This window comes from Choristoneura fumiferana, chromosome 9 (assembly GCF_025370935.1).
Source record: "Choristoneura fumiferana chromosome 9, NRCan_CFum_1, whole genome shotgun sequence".
In the NCBI taxonomy this organism is placed as follows: Eukaryota; Metazoa; Arthropoda; class Insecta; order Lepidoptera; family Tortricidae; genus Choristoneura; species Choristoneura fumiferana.
Window position 1 is genome coordinate 8,542,265 of NC_133480.1, and position 18,690 is coordinate 8,560,954.

The following is an 18,690-nucleotide window of genomic DNA, read 5'->3' on the forward strand; positions in this document are numbered from 1 at the left end:
TATTTTCTCATCAAAATACCTACAGCCAACCAGTTTGATTCCTTAGCTACCCTAGAACATTATCACAGTAAACAATTTAATTTTTCTATAAAAAAGTAGTAACGTAGTGTAGGACGCCCTCCGGCCATGTGGAGTGACGATCTGCGAAAGGCTGCTGTGCTGGTAGTACTTAGCTGGATGCGTGTAGCCGAGGACAGGGCGCAATGGCTCATTGGGGGAGGCCTATGTCCAGCAGTGGACTGCTATAGGCTGATAATGATGATAAAAAAGTAAAATGTCATAATTATACGGTGGCCTATCAAATTGGTTGACTGTACATATTTCTCCAAAGTATCAACTCGTCTCGATCGCCGTATACCGAAGTAAAGGTGAGCCTGCGCCGGCGCACAGTGACGTGTCTTCTCACTTCTCTTCCCCAGTGAACCGCGAACCGTCGCGCTGTGTGGACGCGTTGCCAGCCGCATTCGAAACTAATACTAATTGGTGCTAGTGAGTTTTGCGTTACCAAATTAATTGTACGAGTTCAATAAGACAGTGTGCGATAGTGCTTTTTGGTAAAATTGGAAATTTCAGGATTTCACGGCTCTGAAATTGACTGACTGGTGAGTTAATTTGTAATTTACTTATAGAACCTTACCTAAATTAAGTTTTAGTGTTCCAAATGTAATTTCTAAGTAAAAGGCTGTTATTTACGACGACTTGTATCTTTTGAAGAAGCTAAGCATAAATTAAGTGGCTTTTAAGCGTTAGTGTCGGATCCACAAGCTTCATAGACAAATCTAGGACAAGGTATAGCAGTTAATGTTTGTAGCTTTAGCTTTATTTGTACATGCTTTTACTGGCTTTGTATGAACAACCAACTGTTGAATGTTTTCAAGTTATTTGAAACAGGTCACTGGCGATTAAGAAGAGTGTTTGTTTGTACTTTATACCTAGATACCTAGATCTTGGTTAAAATATTTATCGATTCAATCAATATCTTTCCGTAAGCAGACATTGATATAATTATAATATCTGTATATGCTCTGCTATTGTTGTTTTTCGGGAACTTTTCGCTAGGTGAGATAAGGCTCAATCACGGGTCTGTTTTGTGTTGATTTAATTTATTACCTACTCCATTAAGATGCATTAGGTAATTAGCTGCCTACTTTAATTAGGTTCTCTAACTACTACTCACTTAATTAACTGGTTAAATTGTTAAAAAGTATCTAATAAATTATTATTATTAGTATATTTATGTGTTTTATAATCTATATAATCGAGGCTACCTTGTCTCATTGACTAGCTGTTGTCCGCAACTTTGTCTATTTCCCGTGGGAACTACAATTTCCCGCTGAACTCGTAAGGCCCAATGTCCTAAATTTAGGACATTCCTCTAAATCTAATGAGTGGCATTAAGTTTCAAATTCAAATGATGGAAATTTGAATCGAGTCTTACGAGGTGGTAATAAAGGATAGTAGTGTAGCTATTAACATTTTTTTTTCAATTGATCTCAAACTCATGCAAACTTACAAATAAACGCTTTGATATGATGGACTGTCACTCCGACAATGAAACAACTTAGGTAGGAAATAAGTACCTAAAAACCTGTCTTCTCCCAGAGGCACAAATTTGTGCCCAAATTCCTTTGATCCTGTTACCCTGGGAGATGACAGATTTAGCTTAAGAAGGTAAACAAAATTGATTCGTAGACTACCTACAAATCCATAGTATTTTTTTTTCATAACTGGTCTTGTCCTCAAAAGTATGTCTGTATTGTATGTAAACTCTTTATTGTACAAAAGAAAAGAAACAAAATAAAATTGACAAACTTTGAGATACTTGTACAAAGGCGGACTTATTCCTTTAACGGATATCGACCAGTCAACCTTTGAGAAGATGAGAAGAGTAACCAGTTAGGGTCCGACAAAGAGTGAGTTTAAGAGTCAAAATGGTGGAAGCTACTATACAGTCTTTTAAACAATATATACATAAACTAAAATATAAATAAATCAAATATATATATATATATATATATATATGTCGGCGGCCGATCGTAAATCCGCCAGATCACGAAATTCCTAGGCATATCGTGAAATGCCGCCAATTCATGAATTGGCTAAGGGACATCCGCCATATCGTTCATAACTCATCGTTTAGCGATTTGCCTAGTGACGTTTAGGCAGATCATGAAATTCCTAGGCATATCATGAAGCGCCGCCATTTCATGATTTGGCCAGTTTAGGCAGATCATGAAATTCCTAGGCATATCATGAAACGCCGCCATATCGGTTCTGGCACTTCGCCGGCCGCTACCGCGGCACGCTCGCTTCGCTCGCTCGGCTCGTGCGTCGTGATCACAATTAATACTAACCACTCCTCGCTTCGCTCGTCGTACCTAAATTTTTCTATATAAATAAATAACAACTAGTGAATACTTTATTTACCAACAAAATTCTAACCTCTAAAATACGGGCAGACGTCCATGGTTTTTTCACATTGTGCACAGAATCCGTTTGATTCACATAAAAAGAACGAAGCTGATGTTCAAAAGCTTCTTTTGCACTTCTATTTTGAATTCAATCACTATTTTCGGTTTAAAGATCATTTTGTTGCGACGCCGACATTTCTCACGCGCTAAACAAACACGGGCGGTCAGCTGGTCACGGCCGCCATTGCATACGCAGCGCCACCAGTGGCCAAATAAGAAACTATTTTACGATGTGCCCGGTATAGAGCTAGGAATATCGACGAATGCGTTGCTCTAATCGATCTGCCGTATTATTTCTCAGGCACATCGTGATATGCCTGGCCAACGTTTAGGCATATCATGAAATGGCGGCGTTTCACGATATGCCTAGGAATTTCGTGATCTGGCGGATTTTACGATCGGCCGCCGACATATATACGTATACAATCATAATACATATTATACATGCGAATATAAAACAAAGGAATGCCCTTAAATGTTTAAGGAGAATGTGTAAGCCACATCCTTCTCAAGCCCTCCCTGAACGAGAAAGGTATATGGGGCAGAAGGATTAAAAAGAGTGTTGAAAAGTAATGACAGAACGTGGAATGTCAATGTCATCTAATAAAGTTGTACCTTACAGTTTCTTGCCATTCACTTTCTGTGACGTGTATCTATCTTCCTAGCTAACGTGACAGAACTTAGCTCGTAGTAGGTAGGTATATTAATATTTGTGATATATATATCACGGGACAATTCACACCAATTGACCTAGTCCCAAAGTAAGCTTAGCAAAGCTTGTGTTATGGGTACTAAGCAACGGATAAATATAATTATATAGATAGATACATAAAACATTAAATACATATTAAACACCCAAGGCCCGAGAACAAACATTCGTAGTTTTCATACAAATATCTGCCCCGACACGGGAATCTAACCCGGGACCTCAAGCTTCGTAGTCAGGTTCTCTAACCACTAGGCCATCTGGTCGTCAAAGCTTTATAAGTAAAAGGTAAACTTAATTAGACTGTCTAAATAAATACCAGTGGCGTAGCGTCAGATATTTCCGTGGTAAAGCCGAAGCAAAGATCGCTTACATTTTTCGTAATTACTGAATGTCCTGTAGTCCTATTTAGTAAATATTGGGCATGCCGGTGGGAATAGAGTTCTATGGACGCTTCGCCACTGAAATTCTAAATTGCGTCCAACCTAGATTTGAACTCTAGACCAACACTATACCGCTGAATCGTGCTGATGAGTGATAGCTCTCATCATACTATAATGAGAGCTATCGAAATTACCAATCTCATTGCGTGTTAAATCTAGATTTAAAAAAACCTATAGGTCAAAAACACGCATTTTTCCAAAGATAGGCTAAGCTACGTAAGCTACATCGATCCAAGAGCCGTTTCCGAAATCGCCGATATAATAAATAAATAAATAAACAAAATTGCTCGTTTAAAGATATTACTAAATTATCCAACCATAAAATGTGTAATTAAAAGTCCAAGACGGGGTTGATTGTCAAAATTACGCCTGTGAAAATATAATTTGAAAGTGTCATTGATAACTTTTGTTGGGTTTTTAATAAGAGTACTGACAGTGGCGTGGAGTAAAACGTTCGTTTGGCAACAAGAGAAGCGTGAATTATTTAGGTATGGCTTCGGATACATCTCGAAGGTAGCGTATGTACATAAGCTTTGCCATACTTGTCATCAAAAACTGACAACTAAAAATCTAGATTTATTTTTTCTAACAAGCGATAATTAATATGACAATTAGACTGAACACGCATAACCAATTTATTTGTAGTTTCGCTGTCGCTTGTCGCTGGTATCCAGAAAGCTAAGCCTGTACTCCTTTTTCCATCCGACTAGGTATACAGTTAGGTGCCTACTTAGAGTCTAAGCAGTGATTTAAAAAAGAAGCGCCTTACGAACCGGTCCGGGTAGCCTGTTTGAGGCTTTGCAGTGCGCGCGCGTCTGCGGTTACCGCATCCTGCATGTTGATCATGATAAAAGGAATAAAACTTGAGATCGCTTTCTTGAAATATCACTTGAAAGTGTCTTTTGTTAAAAATTAAAGGTAACTAGAATACTTAGAAAATTATAACTTTGAATCATTATTTAATGTCCGGCTAAAAAAATGCTTTTTACGTTAGGTTCATAGTGGCACAACTAAAAAAAAAAAGAATTAAAGTGTTTCTTTTGACGGTTCTCCCGAAATAAAAGAATAGTTTCTTAGTTATGCTATTATCCAATTAAAGCAGCGATATGTTCCAATGGCGTGGCGTTGAAATTATAACTACTTAATAAAGGAGGGCAGGCTACAGTCGTGTAAAAATATCAAAGTTAAATCTTGTCGTAAGTAACTAACACAAATCATCCCGGCGTTCTCTTAGGCATCCTACTTCGAAATTACTTTGATCATGCAATCGACTAGGTGGTCCGATAGTTCGATCTCTTTCAGACTATCGAAGCAAAGCTTGTTAAACAGAGACAAAAAAAGATAATCCTCTGCGCATCCATTTTATACCATTTATCATTATGACGACAAAGAGCTTGAGATAACTATCTTTTTGGAAAGATGAAATTCGAGCCCAATATTTTCTGGTAGTATAACTGACGGACTAAGGGGCTGTTTCACCATCCATTGATTAATTTTATTTGTCCGATAAATGTGATGCCGTCTCCGTCTATTCGTACGAAACAAACAGAGACGGCATCACATTTATCTGTCAAATAAATTTAATCAATGGATGACGAAACAGGGGGTAAATATAATATTTTATTACCCAGGAAAATACCCCATTGCTTCGAAGTTCCACCATAAAACGCCATTTGTGTGTTTTAAAGTATTGATGTTAGGGTAGTTCTACGAGCGTTTTATTCGCTTTCAGTTTCCTTTCGCATATATTGAAGAAACCGAGCAACGACCGTTTTGCTTTTATTGTGTATTTGTGGGACACACAAAATTGTGTATTATGTACTATTTCTGTGTGTGTATGTATTTGGTTTGTTTGCGTGTAATTGTGTAAATGTTATTTTATTTGTGTGTCTTCTGTATTAGTGAATAAATGTATTCTTTTTTCTTTCTTTATTTAAATGAGAGACCGCAAGCAAGATATTTTATTATTAAAAGCTTTTAATTTAACTTGCAATGTATGTTTATTAATATTTAATGTTTAATCTTGCAAGTTAAATTTGGCCCACTTTTAGTCGTCGGATTGTCTTGAAATTTGGCATAGTACAGTTATAGTTAAATATGTATACACGACTTTATGCACTTCATTCGTTGTACTTGCAATTTGTGTCGATATAGTACTTATATGTAAATTGCGTGACAATAAAATAATCTGGTAGTGACATCCTGCTAGTCCGGCCAGGATCGTCTCAGCAGGACGTAACTCTTCAACGGTTAATGGCATCGACTTGAAATTTGGTATGCAAATGTAGTTTGGGTGACAATGCAAGTACAGTCAACAAAAAGTACAGTCAGCAAAAAAAGCTTGTATTCAAAATGAATTTTTACCAAAAACTTTTAATTAATTGTAATTGTACCGCACGCATACCATGTCGTTGATAAAATACTTACTTCTTCTACCCGACTCATTTCTTCAGTATAAGCGACAGGAAACTGATAGCGGTTAAAACGATCGTAGAACTACCCCAGGATACGCCGCGAGTAAACAGCGAAAATATTAGTAGCTACAAATTATTATCAAAAGGATGTTTTGTAAACTACGCCTGTGTACTTCTACAAGTGTAAACTTTCTAAAAAGGTGTTGTTTGTTTACAATTTCATTCGTTGTTGTTTTGCATCATGATCATAATGACAACAATGATATATGGATATGTATGTTGATGTCCGGCCCATAGTAACTAAGACAGCAGAAGATGGGGGTACGATTCTTGGCAATGACTAATAAATTCTACTGACTGTTATTTTTAATGTGTTTCAAAGACAGACAAGAGAGTGATCCGATGGTGTGTTGAAGTCATTCAATAGTTTTTTTTTATTTGACCCATTATAACAAAAAGTTCATTTTACCAACAAGGTACACAGAGGGCTCTTTTACGTATCTTTATTTGTCTAACAACTTTTTCTAAAAGACCATTGCCAAGAAGAATGTGCCGCAAGAATCTCGCCAATAATTTTTTTTTGCCCATACATAGCAAATTAATATTTATCTATTGCTGCCTAACCACAACTTGAGCATAAAATAGGCACAATATTTATGAAAGTAAGAGCAAATAAGAAATATATACGTAACATACCTATACCTACGAGTATAAGTACATATAAAATAATTACAATAGGTACGACGGTCTCTTCAAAAGAAGCAAGGTAAAGTTAATGTAGTTCATTGATATGGTCTTCCATTTTAATGCATGTGCACTGCACTGCACATCGTGCAATATAGCAGCTGTCCATCTGTCGCGCGTGAGTTAAATTGACTGCTTAGTCAATAATAACTGTCTTAAAGTCTCTTAACCAGTCCTTATGCAACTCAATGTACGTAATTGTAAATTAAAGTCAAGTTTTGCTCCGTGTCTCAAATATTAGCTACTTAACTAGGTTTTTGCTGCAACTTGACGTGCCAACATGACAGCTAAAATGTACTTATTGTGCTGCATAATGCTTACATAATTACTGATTACATACATCAATAGACATGTGACATTTTAACACAGAAAATTTGTAACTAATCTTAAATTCAATTCAAATTAAGAAGTAACTAAATTATCTATACAAACACAAAATACCGTCTTGTATAAAAAAGAAATGTATGTAAACCCTTCATTGTACAATAATAAAGAAACGAAAGCAATTGATAAACATGGCGAATCATGTACAAATGGGAACTTATCTCTAAGGGATCTCTACCAGTCAACCTTAGTCAGTTTTGTTGATGAATATCAACGAAATACCAACTACGACAAAAATAAACAAGGTAACCAACATACATAGTAACTAACAATAACTACTGAAGCACCCAGCCATATCTAATATAGATTACCCCCCTCCCCCCTGTGATACCCCTCGTGTTGTGAGTTGTATGTATGTAAATACTTTATTGTACATAAAACACAAAATAATACAAAAAGAAAACAATAAAACCAAAAGAGTACAAAGGTGAACTCCAGTTCCAGTTGTCCATGGGCGGCGGTGATTGCTTCTCATCAGATGACCCGCATGCACGTTTTCCCCTCTTATATAAAATTATAATAACAACGCTAAGCTTAAATGGAGTCAATGTAACTGATTCTCTGTTCTGTAAATATTGATACATGTTAATAAAAAAACTGCATTTTTGCCTATTCCTATCTGGGTAACTGGAAAAAAAACTTTTTTTTTATATAAAATGGAATTTAATCACCCCTTTTGCTAGTGAATGATACTTCATAAAGCATTGTCATCAAAACTCGACACAATGTGCTAAATTAAGATTTTACGCACTACTTATCGGAAGTAAGATTAAATTCACTTCCAAGATTCGGTTAAATTGTTTTGTTAGTTTTTTACTTCGTTACTTTATTAGTGAAAAATAAAGATAATGTATGATTTCGAATAAAAACGGCTAAAGTATTTGCATAATTACAAATGACATACATCAATGAACACCCATACATACATTATCAAGCACAAAACAAGCAATAATCTCCAAGACAATTCGCTTCAATTAGTCGAACTTTCAAATGTCGCGCGTTGATGTCTTTTATATGGCCGCGTCTGACACATCATTTGTCAGCTATTCGGCAATAAATTATAACTAAGAAATGACATATCGAAAGATTGATAATGTTCACGTAATATTAAAATTAGCTGGTTTTTTGCTCCTGCTTTATTCACAAACGTCTGAGGTAATCTCAGACATAATAGGTGAAGAAATTAACATGAGGAAACATGCGCACAATTCTGAAGCAATTCGTCCTCAAAACCTCTAAGAGGTGGCCGGTGCCCAGCATTGGGACGTATACGGGCTGGGATGATGTTGAAGTGACGATTGACAGCGAGTATTTTAGAAAATAAAAAATATGTGTTATTAAGTTATTAATTATAGTATAATACAATATAAATTTATGTTGTTTGCTTGAAAAAAATTTCAGTGTTGTCAATTGAGAAAAAGAAAATCATGAACTCTCCTTTTTTGAACTCTATCATGAAATCTAAATTGAGTTACAAGTTTATCGGTATCGTGCCAATTCATCATGTAAACGTTGATATATTCAAGTTCAGGGTATACTATGAAATTTTATTATTAAATATACCTAAACATTTTTTAATGATTAAAAGTGCAAACTGGCAATAGAGTTACATTATATTTACATTCAAAGTTACATTTACATTCAAAGTCAAGGGTCTTACCAAATACATGTAAATGAGCCATTATGTCAACTGGGTTCATTGACATCAGCACCTGCCACTTTTGGCTCGATGCCTCGAACATCCTGGAAGCTCTAAAACGGAGAGTTTTATTACCGTTATACATAATACATAATATCATACACAGGTATAGATGTTATTTTCATTGTTAATTATCAATCCATAATTATCGCGATAATTATCGTTGATATTCTGTGCAACCAGCCTTGAACTACAATCTTTGCCCTAACTCCTTTACACGTGCAACATGCAAGACTGTTTTTTCTGTCAGGGTGTCCACTTTCTGCAAAGTCAGGGAAGCTCAAGGTGGTCAGGGAAATTTGCTATAAATCCAAAAAAAAATTAAGTAGCTGAACTAATGTTTTTCAGTTTGACGAGGACGATCTACGTTTTAATTTTTTGCTCGTATTACAGACCACGCCCGGTATAACCTGCTTTGAAATTTATATGATTGGTCAGGGAAATTTAGAAATGTGGTCAGGAAAACTCAGGGTTTTTTATTTTAAGATTTATAGTGAACACCCTGGTCTGTGCAACAAACATGTTTCACGCAAAAAAACGAATGTTTTCTGTAGTAGCGGAGTAACGTCGTAGTCCATTATAATATTGCTTACAAACTTCTTACGGTTCATTTACTAGGAAACACACGTTTACTTCCATAAACAAAGGCAGTGACGCAAAGCCGAGTAACGAGTAAATCTCTGCCGCCCCCTGACCTGCGCTCGCGCAACTCAGCTTCACACATAACGGAATCATTCAATTAATATTAAATAAGTTTTTGTAACAACGTCATTTTTATACAAGCTTTTTTTGCAAATATAAGAACTGATGTACCAAAGGAAACTTTCCAAAATTGCCGATTTTTTCATAAAGGAAAATTTCGGATATTTCTCACAATTTTGTACGAGTATGGGCATTGAAATTTTCCGTTTCTTAAATTTAAATTTCCTATACTGCCATCCTAAGCCAAAAGGCGGTATTTAAAAAAAAGCACTTGAGTTATTTAGATACTATTGTGTAGCTCATAAGCATTCTGCATCACATGGTATAAATAACTCATACCTAAGTGATTTTTTGAGATACGAGTACCGCCGTTTGGCTTAGGAGGGCAGTAATTATATTTCTTGCGTAAATTTCCAGAAATTTCCTTTAAGTTTTCCGTTTTTTTTTAACTTTCTGCAACTTGCACATCTGTAAACACAAGTACATCTGTAAGTACAAGTGCCCCTGATAGGTTAAAGACAGCCTACTTTAGAGAAATACACTAACAGAGAGTTTCCTAAAACTAGAATGGATTTCGCAAACCTACTGTACGAGTTGACGTGTTTTTTTTTCAATCAGTGTGGATCCAACCTTGGCGAAGTACAAGTGTGTAATGCATCAGGAAGTGTTCGTTAACACCCCGCCTGCCAGCGGAACGGGTCGGATAGGCCGCAATTAAACGCGTCTGTTGCAAAGGTCAATTTGTCTGACAGCCGCGACGGCGAAGCTGTTATGTTGCGTAAATTGTGTTATTGGGACAACGAAATGAAGATGGAGTAGGTACCTATTTTAGTAAAAACTGTACAGACAAGGGCATAAATATATGTACGTTTCCAAGGCGTCAAAAATATGTATACACCTTTATACCACTTACCATAAGGTTGGTGTATACATATATTTGACGCTGTGGCTGTGTAGATATTAATGCCCTCGACTGTACCTATTGTATTGTATTATACGAAATTTATGATGCTGGTGTGTCTATGGAGTCTTAAAAAATGTATTGGCTTATTTTGGGTCGATTTCAGGGTAGGCAGTTGGTAGTTTGCGGCAGTTTGCGCCGCAGTAGTGCTCCGCCAGCACTAGCTTTGCCTACCCTGCTGCCTACTCAATTCACCCCATACAAGTAGTGTATACATTTTTTTAAGGCTCCATAGACACATCACCATCATCATAAATTTCGTGAGACGTTCAGGGTGGGAGGGAGTCGAGCCTAATCTCACCCACTCTCACATGGGGAAACGGTTTCGGAAAATGTCACATTTTATTTTTCGTAAGAGACATTTTCTATTTGTATACAAATCATCCTCTCATTCACTCAAAAGTTGACTGGTATAGCAGTTGATGGTAACAGTGATGAGAGGATCCCTTAAAGGGGGGGGGGGGGGTTCGCGTCAGTGTAGTGTGGTGGTGGTGATAGATGGGTTTGTGTGATTTGTGTGTTCTTACAGTGTGAAGGTTAAGGAGCTGCATGAACACGCATATCTTGCATAAGCTTAGCTATAATAAGGTCGCGGGTGGGCAAAGAAATTCTTTTGGTTCATGGATAAATTCGTCTTTATAATCTCAATATTTGACAGTTGTGTTTGATTATTTATTTTGTACAATAAAGAGTTTAAATACAACTCATTTTTAGTAGCCGTGTGGTACAAACTGGGCTTATGTATAAAACCGAACGCAGCAGAAATTACGCTACCGAAAATACGTGACTCACAAAAAATTGGTTTCACCTACAGGTTGGCAGGTGGTAGGACCTTGTGCAAGGTCCGCCCGGATTGCTACCACCATCTTGCTCGCTAATCCTGCCGTGAAGCAGCAGTGCTTGCACTGTTGTGTTTCGGCGTGGAGAATAAGACAGCCGGTGAAATTACTGGCACTTGAGGTATTCCATCTTAGGCCTCTAGGTTGGCAACGCATCTGCAATACTCCTGGTGCTGCAGATGTTTATGGGCGGTGGTGATCTATTACCATCAGGAGACCCACTTGCTCGTTTGCCATCCAGTCGAATAAAAAAAAACCTTAAGAATTCTTTCAACTTTTGAATCCAAGGAAAGCTTTTGACATCGCTCAGAAATCTAGCAAGTCACTGTTAACATTTCATTTTCCATTTAAAGATGTGATGCATAGATAGATAACGTGATCGGCCGTGGAGTGGGTTAAGGTGACCGACCATGGCGTCCATTGCTACCACTAATAAAGCTAACGATTGTCGTGTCTTACCATTCGGACTTGCTGAGAAAATCACTCGCAGCCTGTCAAACTTTACAGATGCTTGGTGTAGGTGTCTTTGTAACTTTTTGTTTGATTGACAAAAAATACGTGTGCAATAGTTTCCGATAATTTAATTGACAGACTAACCCCCTGTTTCACCATATTTGACGGAGAAATGTGATGCCGTCTCTGTTTGTTTTATTCGAATAGACGGAGACGGCATCACATTTATCCGTCAAATAAAATTAATCAATGGGTGGTGATTGGTGAAACAGCCCCTTAATTTATTATTTTTTTACCCTCAATCTAACCAATTTTAATGTTATTTGAAACGTAAACTGGGGCAGTTTAACGCCTAGGCGCTAGCGTTCACATTCACCGTCTCTTTCTACCCTTATCCTATACCGATTGACAGAAAGAAGTGGTGAAAACGATTACGATTCCGAGTGTGATAGGCAATAAAGCCTCTGGCTCTATACTACGAAGTGCAAAATTCGAACTTCGTATCTTGCCGTCCCGCTCATGCTTATATTATTTAATACGAGAGTGAGAGGGACGGTACGACACGAACTTCGATTTTCAAGATTCCCGATAGCCCTTCTGGTTCTATACTACGAAGTGTAAAATTCGAACTTCATATCTTACCGTTCCACGACGCTAATAGAGTGATAAGGACGGTACGATACGAACTTCAATTTTCGAATTGCGTGGTAGCCCCCGATTCCAACGCCATCGCGGCATCGCTTCGCTCTCCGCTGGACGCAAACACACTTTCTACTCCGCAATGCTCTCGGCCAATTTATTTCTAATTATTGATCAGCTAAAGCATTTGAAAGTTAAGACGCACGCTGATTGGTGTTGTGTAACAATTAGATGATACGTGATTAATGGGGGAAAGGGATGGCTGGATTGAGGTTACGAACTTACGAAGGTACGATAAGAACAGCGCTAGCAGTATTATAACAAGAGTTCAGTTGTTAAGAAGCTTAAAACCTTAGCCTTTACCTGCGGCTTTGCTCGGGTTAAACAGTCAATTCCCTGGTTTTACAGAAATCCTGTGAGAATTCTCAAAAAATACATCTTGGTTTTTATCAACGTTGCTTGAAAACCAGCCGTGTCAAATTGCAAGTCACTGGACTCGATCCCGTGGGAACATTTGGGTAAATAATAGCATATGAGTCAAACGGGAGATTAAGCTATCTATAAATCAAAAATCAATCCAATCCATCGATTAGTTTAAGCGTGAAAGAGTAATGAAAATAGAGACGCCTGCACACCCTAGCGTGCATTGGGTCGAGTCCAAAGTAGGCAGTTGCAGTTTGCGCGGCAACAGCGCGCCACCAGCAGTAGCGCTCCTACTCTACTCCTTACTTAATGAACGCCATACTTACACACACACAAACTTTCCCACTTTTAAATGTAAATGTTGGTCTAGTTTTAAAAAACAAGCTTTTAGTAAAAACAAACATTTTTAATACTAGCTTTTTTTGTCGACTTTACTTGCATTGTCACCCAAACTACATTTGCATACCAAATTTCAAGTCGATGCAATTAACCGTTAAAGAGTTCCGTCCTGCGGAGACGATCAAAAGTCAAAGTCAAAGTCAAAATATCTTTATTCAATTTAGGCTATAACAAGCACTTATGAATGTCAAAAAAAAATCTACCACCGGTTCGTATAAACCTCTGTTGAGAAGAATCCGGCAAGAAACGCAACGAGGCATATTTTTTTAAACAGATTTACAAACAACAGATCCTGGCCGAACTACCAGGATGTTACTACCAGATTATTATATTGTCGCGCAATTTACATAAGTACCTATTCCAAATTTCAAGTCAATCTGACTACTGGAAGTTGGTCAAATTTATTTATTTTATGCATTTTATGTGGTCCATAGGAGAAATTCGTGTCTGTACGACTGTCCAGCGGTGGTGTGTGTAGCGGTATAGCACGCGGCACGGAATGCCGAGGACCTGGGTTCGATTCCCAGCGCTGGTCATATTTTTCTGGTTTTTCTATGCATCTATATTTCAGTTTGTATTTTCGATATGGGCTTTACGGGATGACCGTAAAAGTAACAGTAAATTGAAATAAGAAATACAAAAATATTCCAAAAAACCAATCTCAAATTTAACTTGCAAGATTTGATTACAGACAGACAGACAGACAACGGAACAGGTGAAACTAAATAAAAGCTTGTATAAATATTTATTTGTTTTGTGTAAGTCGTTGAGTCTAGCTGCAGAGTGGAGCAGGAGTCTCCAGTGAGTGAATGTCCGTTCACCAGACTCGTGTCCATGAGTCATTTTGTCGCTATTAGTTTGTTTTTAAATTAACCGTCAAATTCAATAACATCATTTGAGTTGTTTATACCTTTCACAACGGCAACTATGACGTAGGTTTCCTTTTTGTTTTGTTATTTTAAGTTTTTTTAAGGCCTTCGGTTTTTCTTATTAGGTACCTTTCTGAGCTACAGTTACTATGTTTCCAATTAATCTAATTATCATATGTCATTGGCATTTCCATGCATCAGTCCTGGGCCCCATTTCACGAAGCTACAAGTTACAATTTACAAGCGGTAATCTCTTTTCAACGCATACTGTTAAACAAAGACTACCGCTTGTAAATTGTAACTTGTAACTTCGTGAAATAGGGCACTGACCTTCATTTTAAATTATTCTAAGATTATTATTATTTTGATTATTAACGATTCATTCTGAGACCACTGTACCTCTCTACCTTTGAAATTACACTGTATACTGCGTTCCCCACTCCCATAAACTCCCTGAATGCCTGTGTTTTAGTCTATATTTAGCACGGGAGCACTGCCCTCGGCCATGTATTGCATTACTATAAACGTATCTTTTCTCGTTGCATCTCTCTTGCAGTGAAATAATTAGTTACGATAGTTTTTAGGGTCCCATATCTCAAAAGGAAAAAGCAGAACCCTTATTACTCGTGAGTCTGTATGTCTGTCTGTCCGTCTGTCATAATAGATTTGTTCCGAAACTACTAAAGCGATTATGTAAAATTTGGTACTAATATACCTGATGGTATAATGAAGAGGTAAGTTTTGGTTGGAATGCAGGTTGTAGTATCTGGAACGTCTAAATCGATTCAAAAAATACACTAATGAAAAGCTGACAAATGGCAAATAAGTAATACCTATCGAAAATATCGATATATCTAATAAACTATTCCAGATTAAATTTTGCAAAATTAGGGCATGCAACCCTACGTATGATCTTTCAGAAATATGTCCTGAGATCTTATTGTCTCACACACTTGGAATAAATTTCGTTTTCACCATTTATTTCTGTCACACGGTAAAGAAGAGGGTAAAAAATCGGCCAAGTGCGAGTTGGACCAGCGCATGAAGGGTTCCGTACCATTTATACAACATTCATTAGACATTTGCAAAAAACGGCAAACAAATCACCTTTGTTGTATGTTTTTAGTATTTGTTGTTATAGCGGCCACAGTTATACATAATCTATGAAAATTTGAACTGTCTATCACAGTTCATGAGATACAGCCTAGTGACAGACGAACGGACGGACGGACGGACGGACAGCGAAGTCTTAGTAATAGGGATTCCGTTTTTACCCTTTGGGTACGAAACCCTAAAAAGAGATGGTGAAGGCGATCGCGAACGTCAGCCCGTTAAACAATACGGCCTCAGGTCTCTAGTTCCAATTGCTAGGCTGTGCATAGGCAGCAGGTCTCTCTATTATAGGTCATATGTGTGTGGCATGACTCTGCCTTTACTGCGCAGTTAGGTAAAAAGCCCCGGCGGATGTTAAGCGCACGCGCCGCGTCCGGTGGCCACGTTCAAGGCGGCGGAAGCCATCGCCGTCTGTATGATAATTACACGGCAGATCCACCGCAATGGGTGAAGCTTTGACACTAACACTTATATGTATGGAAAAGCTGTATTGGAGACCAATGAAAGTGGGCCGGATTATGTACCTACTTACTTTGTCATAAATAAAAAAAGGCAATTTTACCCATGTAGGTACAGTCAAGTGCAAAGATATCGACACGGCCAAAGTTACACCACCCATGATATTTACCCAACTTATATCAAACATTAACCAATCCACCATTACATATTAGGTACCTACATGAAATTAAAGTGAGTTGGTGCTTCCATATTATACAAAAAAATTGTAAACATTAGAGAGGAAGTCGCGAGCCATGTTTTATTTTATTTTATTAGCAAATAGATATTAGTAGGTAGTATTCCAAGAAAGTTTCCGTATTAAAAAAATACATGCACAAAACTAGTTTCACCAATTACTTCAATATGGCGGGTAGAATTAAAAATTCCACACGCTTGTTTTCGTATTTATTTAGCTATGTTACGTGCAGATTTTTTTGCTATTATCAATTATATAGAAACCGTTCACTTTTTGCGTGGTAAGCGTACTAACATTTAACATATTAACATATTGCAAAATGAAATAAGTAGCGTGATTGGAGTATAGTATATATCATGAGTGCAAAAATAATAATTACTTTCATTATATTTAAGCTTCCTTAAAGTAGTAGGTGTATATTTTAATTGGTTTTGGTGTTATAAAACAGTAGCTCAGTTAGTTTTTTTTTATGTAAGAGAAGTAAAAAGGAGCATGCGGGTCACCTGATGAGAAGCAATCACTGCCACTCAAAGACAACCGCAACACGAGTGTCGCAGAGGCGTTGCCGGCCCTTTGAGAGATTGATAGGTTGGTTTCGGGTCGTACAGATCGTTATTCTTATCGTTATATATTGATATATTATTAAACTATGAATTTCAACATTTACATAGACACACTTTGGCTTATTATAAAATTGTCTTAATACCATTATAAAATAACAGTCTTTGGTTGGGATCTAAAGCAGGATGATGTAAATTTTGATTGATAAATAAATACCAAAGAACAGTTATATCTCGACCTAAAGGTTTAAGGTACAGCAAATTAATTAAATTTACATTTTTAAATTCTCGCGCGAGGCTAAAAAAATAAAGACGATTTTTTTGTTGATTGACCGGTGAAGGCGAATTGAGAACCTCCCCCTTTTTTTGAAATCGTTTAAAATATATAGTCATCATTATATGCTTTAGCCGGTACTACATCACACTAGAAAATTTGTTAGTTATGCCCGTGAATGAACCTATGTAGGTAAGTATAGCGGCAAGATACACAACTGATACTAATTTTCGCACAGACTGCACTCAAATGTAAAAATAAACTCTCGACGATTCTTATATAATGTGAAGAATTTAAATGATAAGTAGCTTCCACCATGCAGTTAAGGACACCAAGATTCATGTTAAATGATGTAATTGCACGTTTTTCTGCAACTCCATGCGTGGTTGTAGCTCAACTTGATTTTAACTTTTTTTTTCAAAGAGAATGCGACGACAGTGTCCTCCTTTTTTTGGAGACTGTTAAAACATGAGCCAGTGAAGTAGTCCTTTTTGTCACAAAAGAGTTTTAGAACAGTCAATACGAGTAGTAAGAAAAATAAGATCTCACAAAAAGCCAGTAAATGGGTATACCTAAGTCGATAGCTAATCTCAAGATCTTTGGCGATACACAAAAATATATTAAACCAGTTAGAACTACTAAAACATTAGAACGATTATCTTACGTTTTCTGTCTTTAGGTACTTAAATCTTAATCTATTTCATTTGAGGTCGGCTCTTCTCGACATTCGGATTTTCTTCAGGTCATTGTTGATGCCAGACAACAAAGTTACCTTAGAGGAGTCTTCCTCGCTTCCTTGGACCGGTAAAGCTTAGAATTACAAATAGACTTTGATATTGGAAAGCTGTATATGTAACACGAAAAAATAACACACAAGCGCAATGTTTATTACATCGCTATATTGCATTAGGTAATCAATCCACGCTTTAAAATAAATATAAAAATATGCCACCAAATACACCTACTATTTAGTACTCGTAAGTTTATCAGTTATAAATGTCAGTAAGTCAAGAAATAAAAACCATTGATGCAACGAATCATTTCTCAAAACTGCAGGTCATACTCATCAGATGTAAGCTTTTTTAAATTAGCAAACAATGGTCGTCTGTCAAGTACCTACCTGTCAAGTGTCAGCTACTTGCGTCAGCGGAATGTCATCAGGCTGGAATCTAGAACGTCACCCAAAAAGGGCCAATCAGGTTCTTATATAAACGTATTTGCTTACCTGCTTGCTGGAATTATTTGCGTGGACTTTCTAGAATTATGAAACGTTAAGTTGCCGCATAAGATGACCAAATTGGTGATTAATTAAGATAAATTAATGCTGGTGTTCCGGACGAGCCATACTCTTGGGATGTCGAAAGCAAGTAGATTTTTTTTTACATAAAACTAACCGTCATTGACCCCTACGCACCTGATGTTAAGTGCAGATGAGGCCAAAGGTGTATCTCACTGGTCATTCATTTATTCATTTCATTAAATTAATTCATTTTGGCTCCAAGGATAGGCAAAAGAAGTGACATCCATACAGCCAATTTTATTTTTAATTAGGGGAATAGTTTTTACCGATTTGAGCGGTCTATCTATTTCCAGGATATGCACTAAAGCCTAACAGCAAGAAACCTGTTACAAGTAAAATTTTATTTTTGCTGTAATTACATCATAGTCGGTTGAACATTTTTTGAGGTTAGATGATTATGAAGTTGGGGTTGGTTGGGGTAGTATTTGACTTGTTTATTGATGCAGTTATAAAGCATATGCAACATCCCACTTTAAATTTGCCTTTCCCATAACGCTATCGCCAAATCGTTACGCATTCAACATGCAAATTAGGCAGATGTGTTCACATTTCTTTTATTTGCCTGCTTTATACGGAGTGAAAGGTATTAGGGACTTTGCTCAC

The 18,690-nt window shown here is 37.1% G+C and overlaps 1 protein-coding gene across 3 annotated transcripts in view; it reads left to right on the forward strand.

Moving 5' to 3' along the window:
• Window positions 1-405: 405 nt before the first annotated feature.
• Window positions 406-18,690, forward strand: part of LOC141431132 (uncharacterized) — a 98,298-nt gene continuing 80,013 nt past the window's right edge. For all 3 annotated transcript variants that reach the window (XM_074092144.1, XM_074092146.1, XM_074092145.1), the window contains exon 1: window positions 406-602. The gene's annotated coding sequence lies outside the window, so the exon portion shown is untranslated. The remainder of the gene's footprint in view (window positions 603-18,690) is intronic.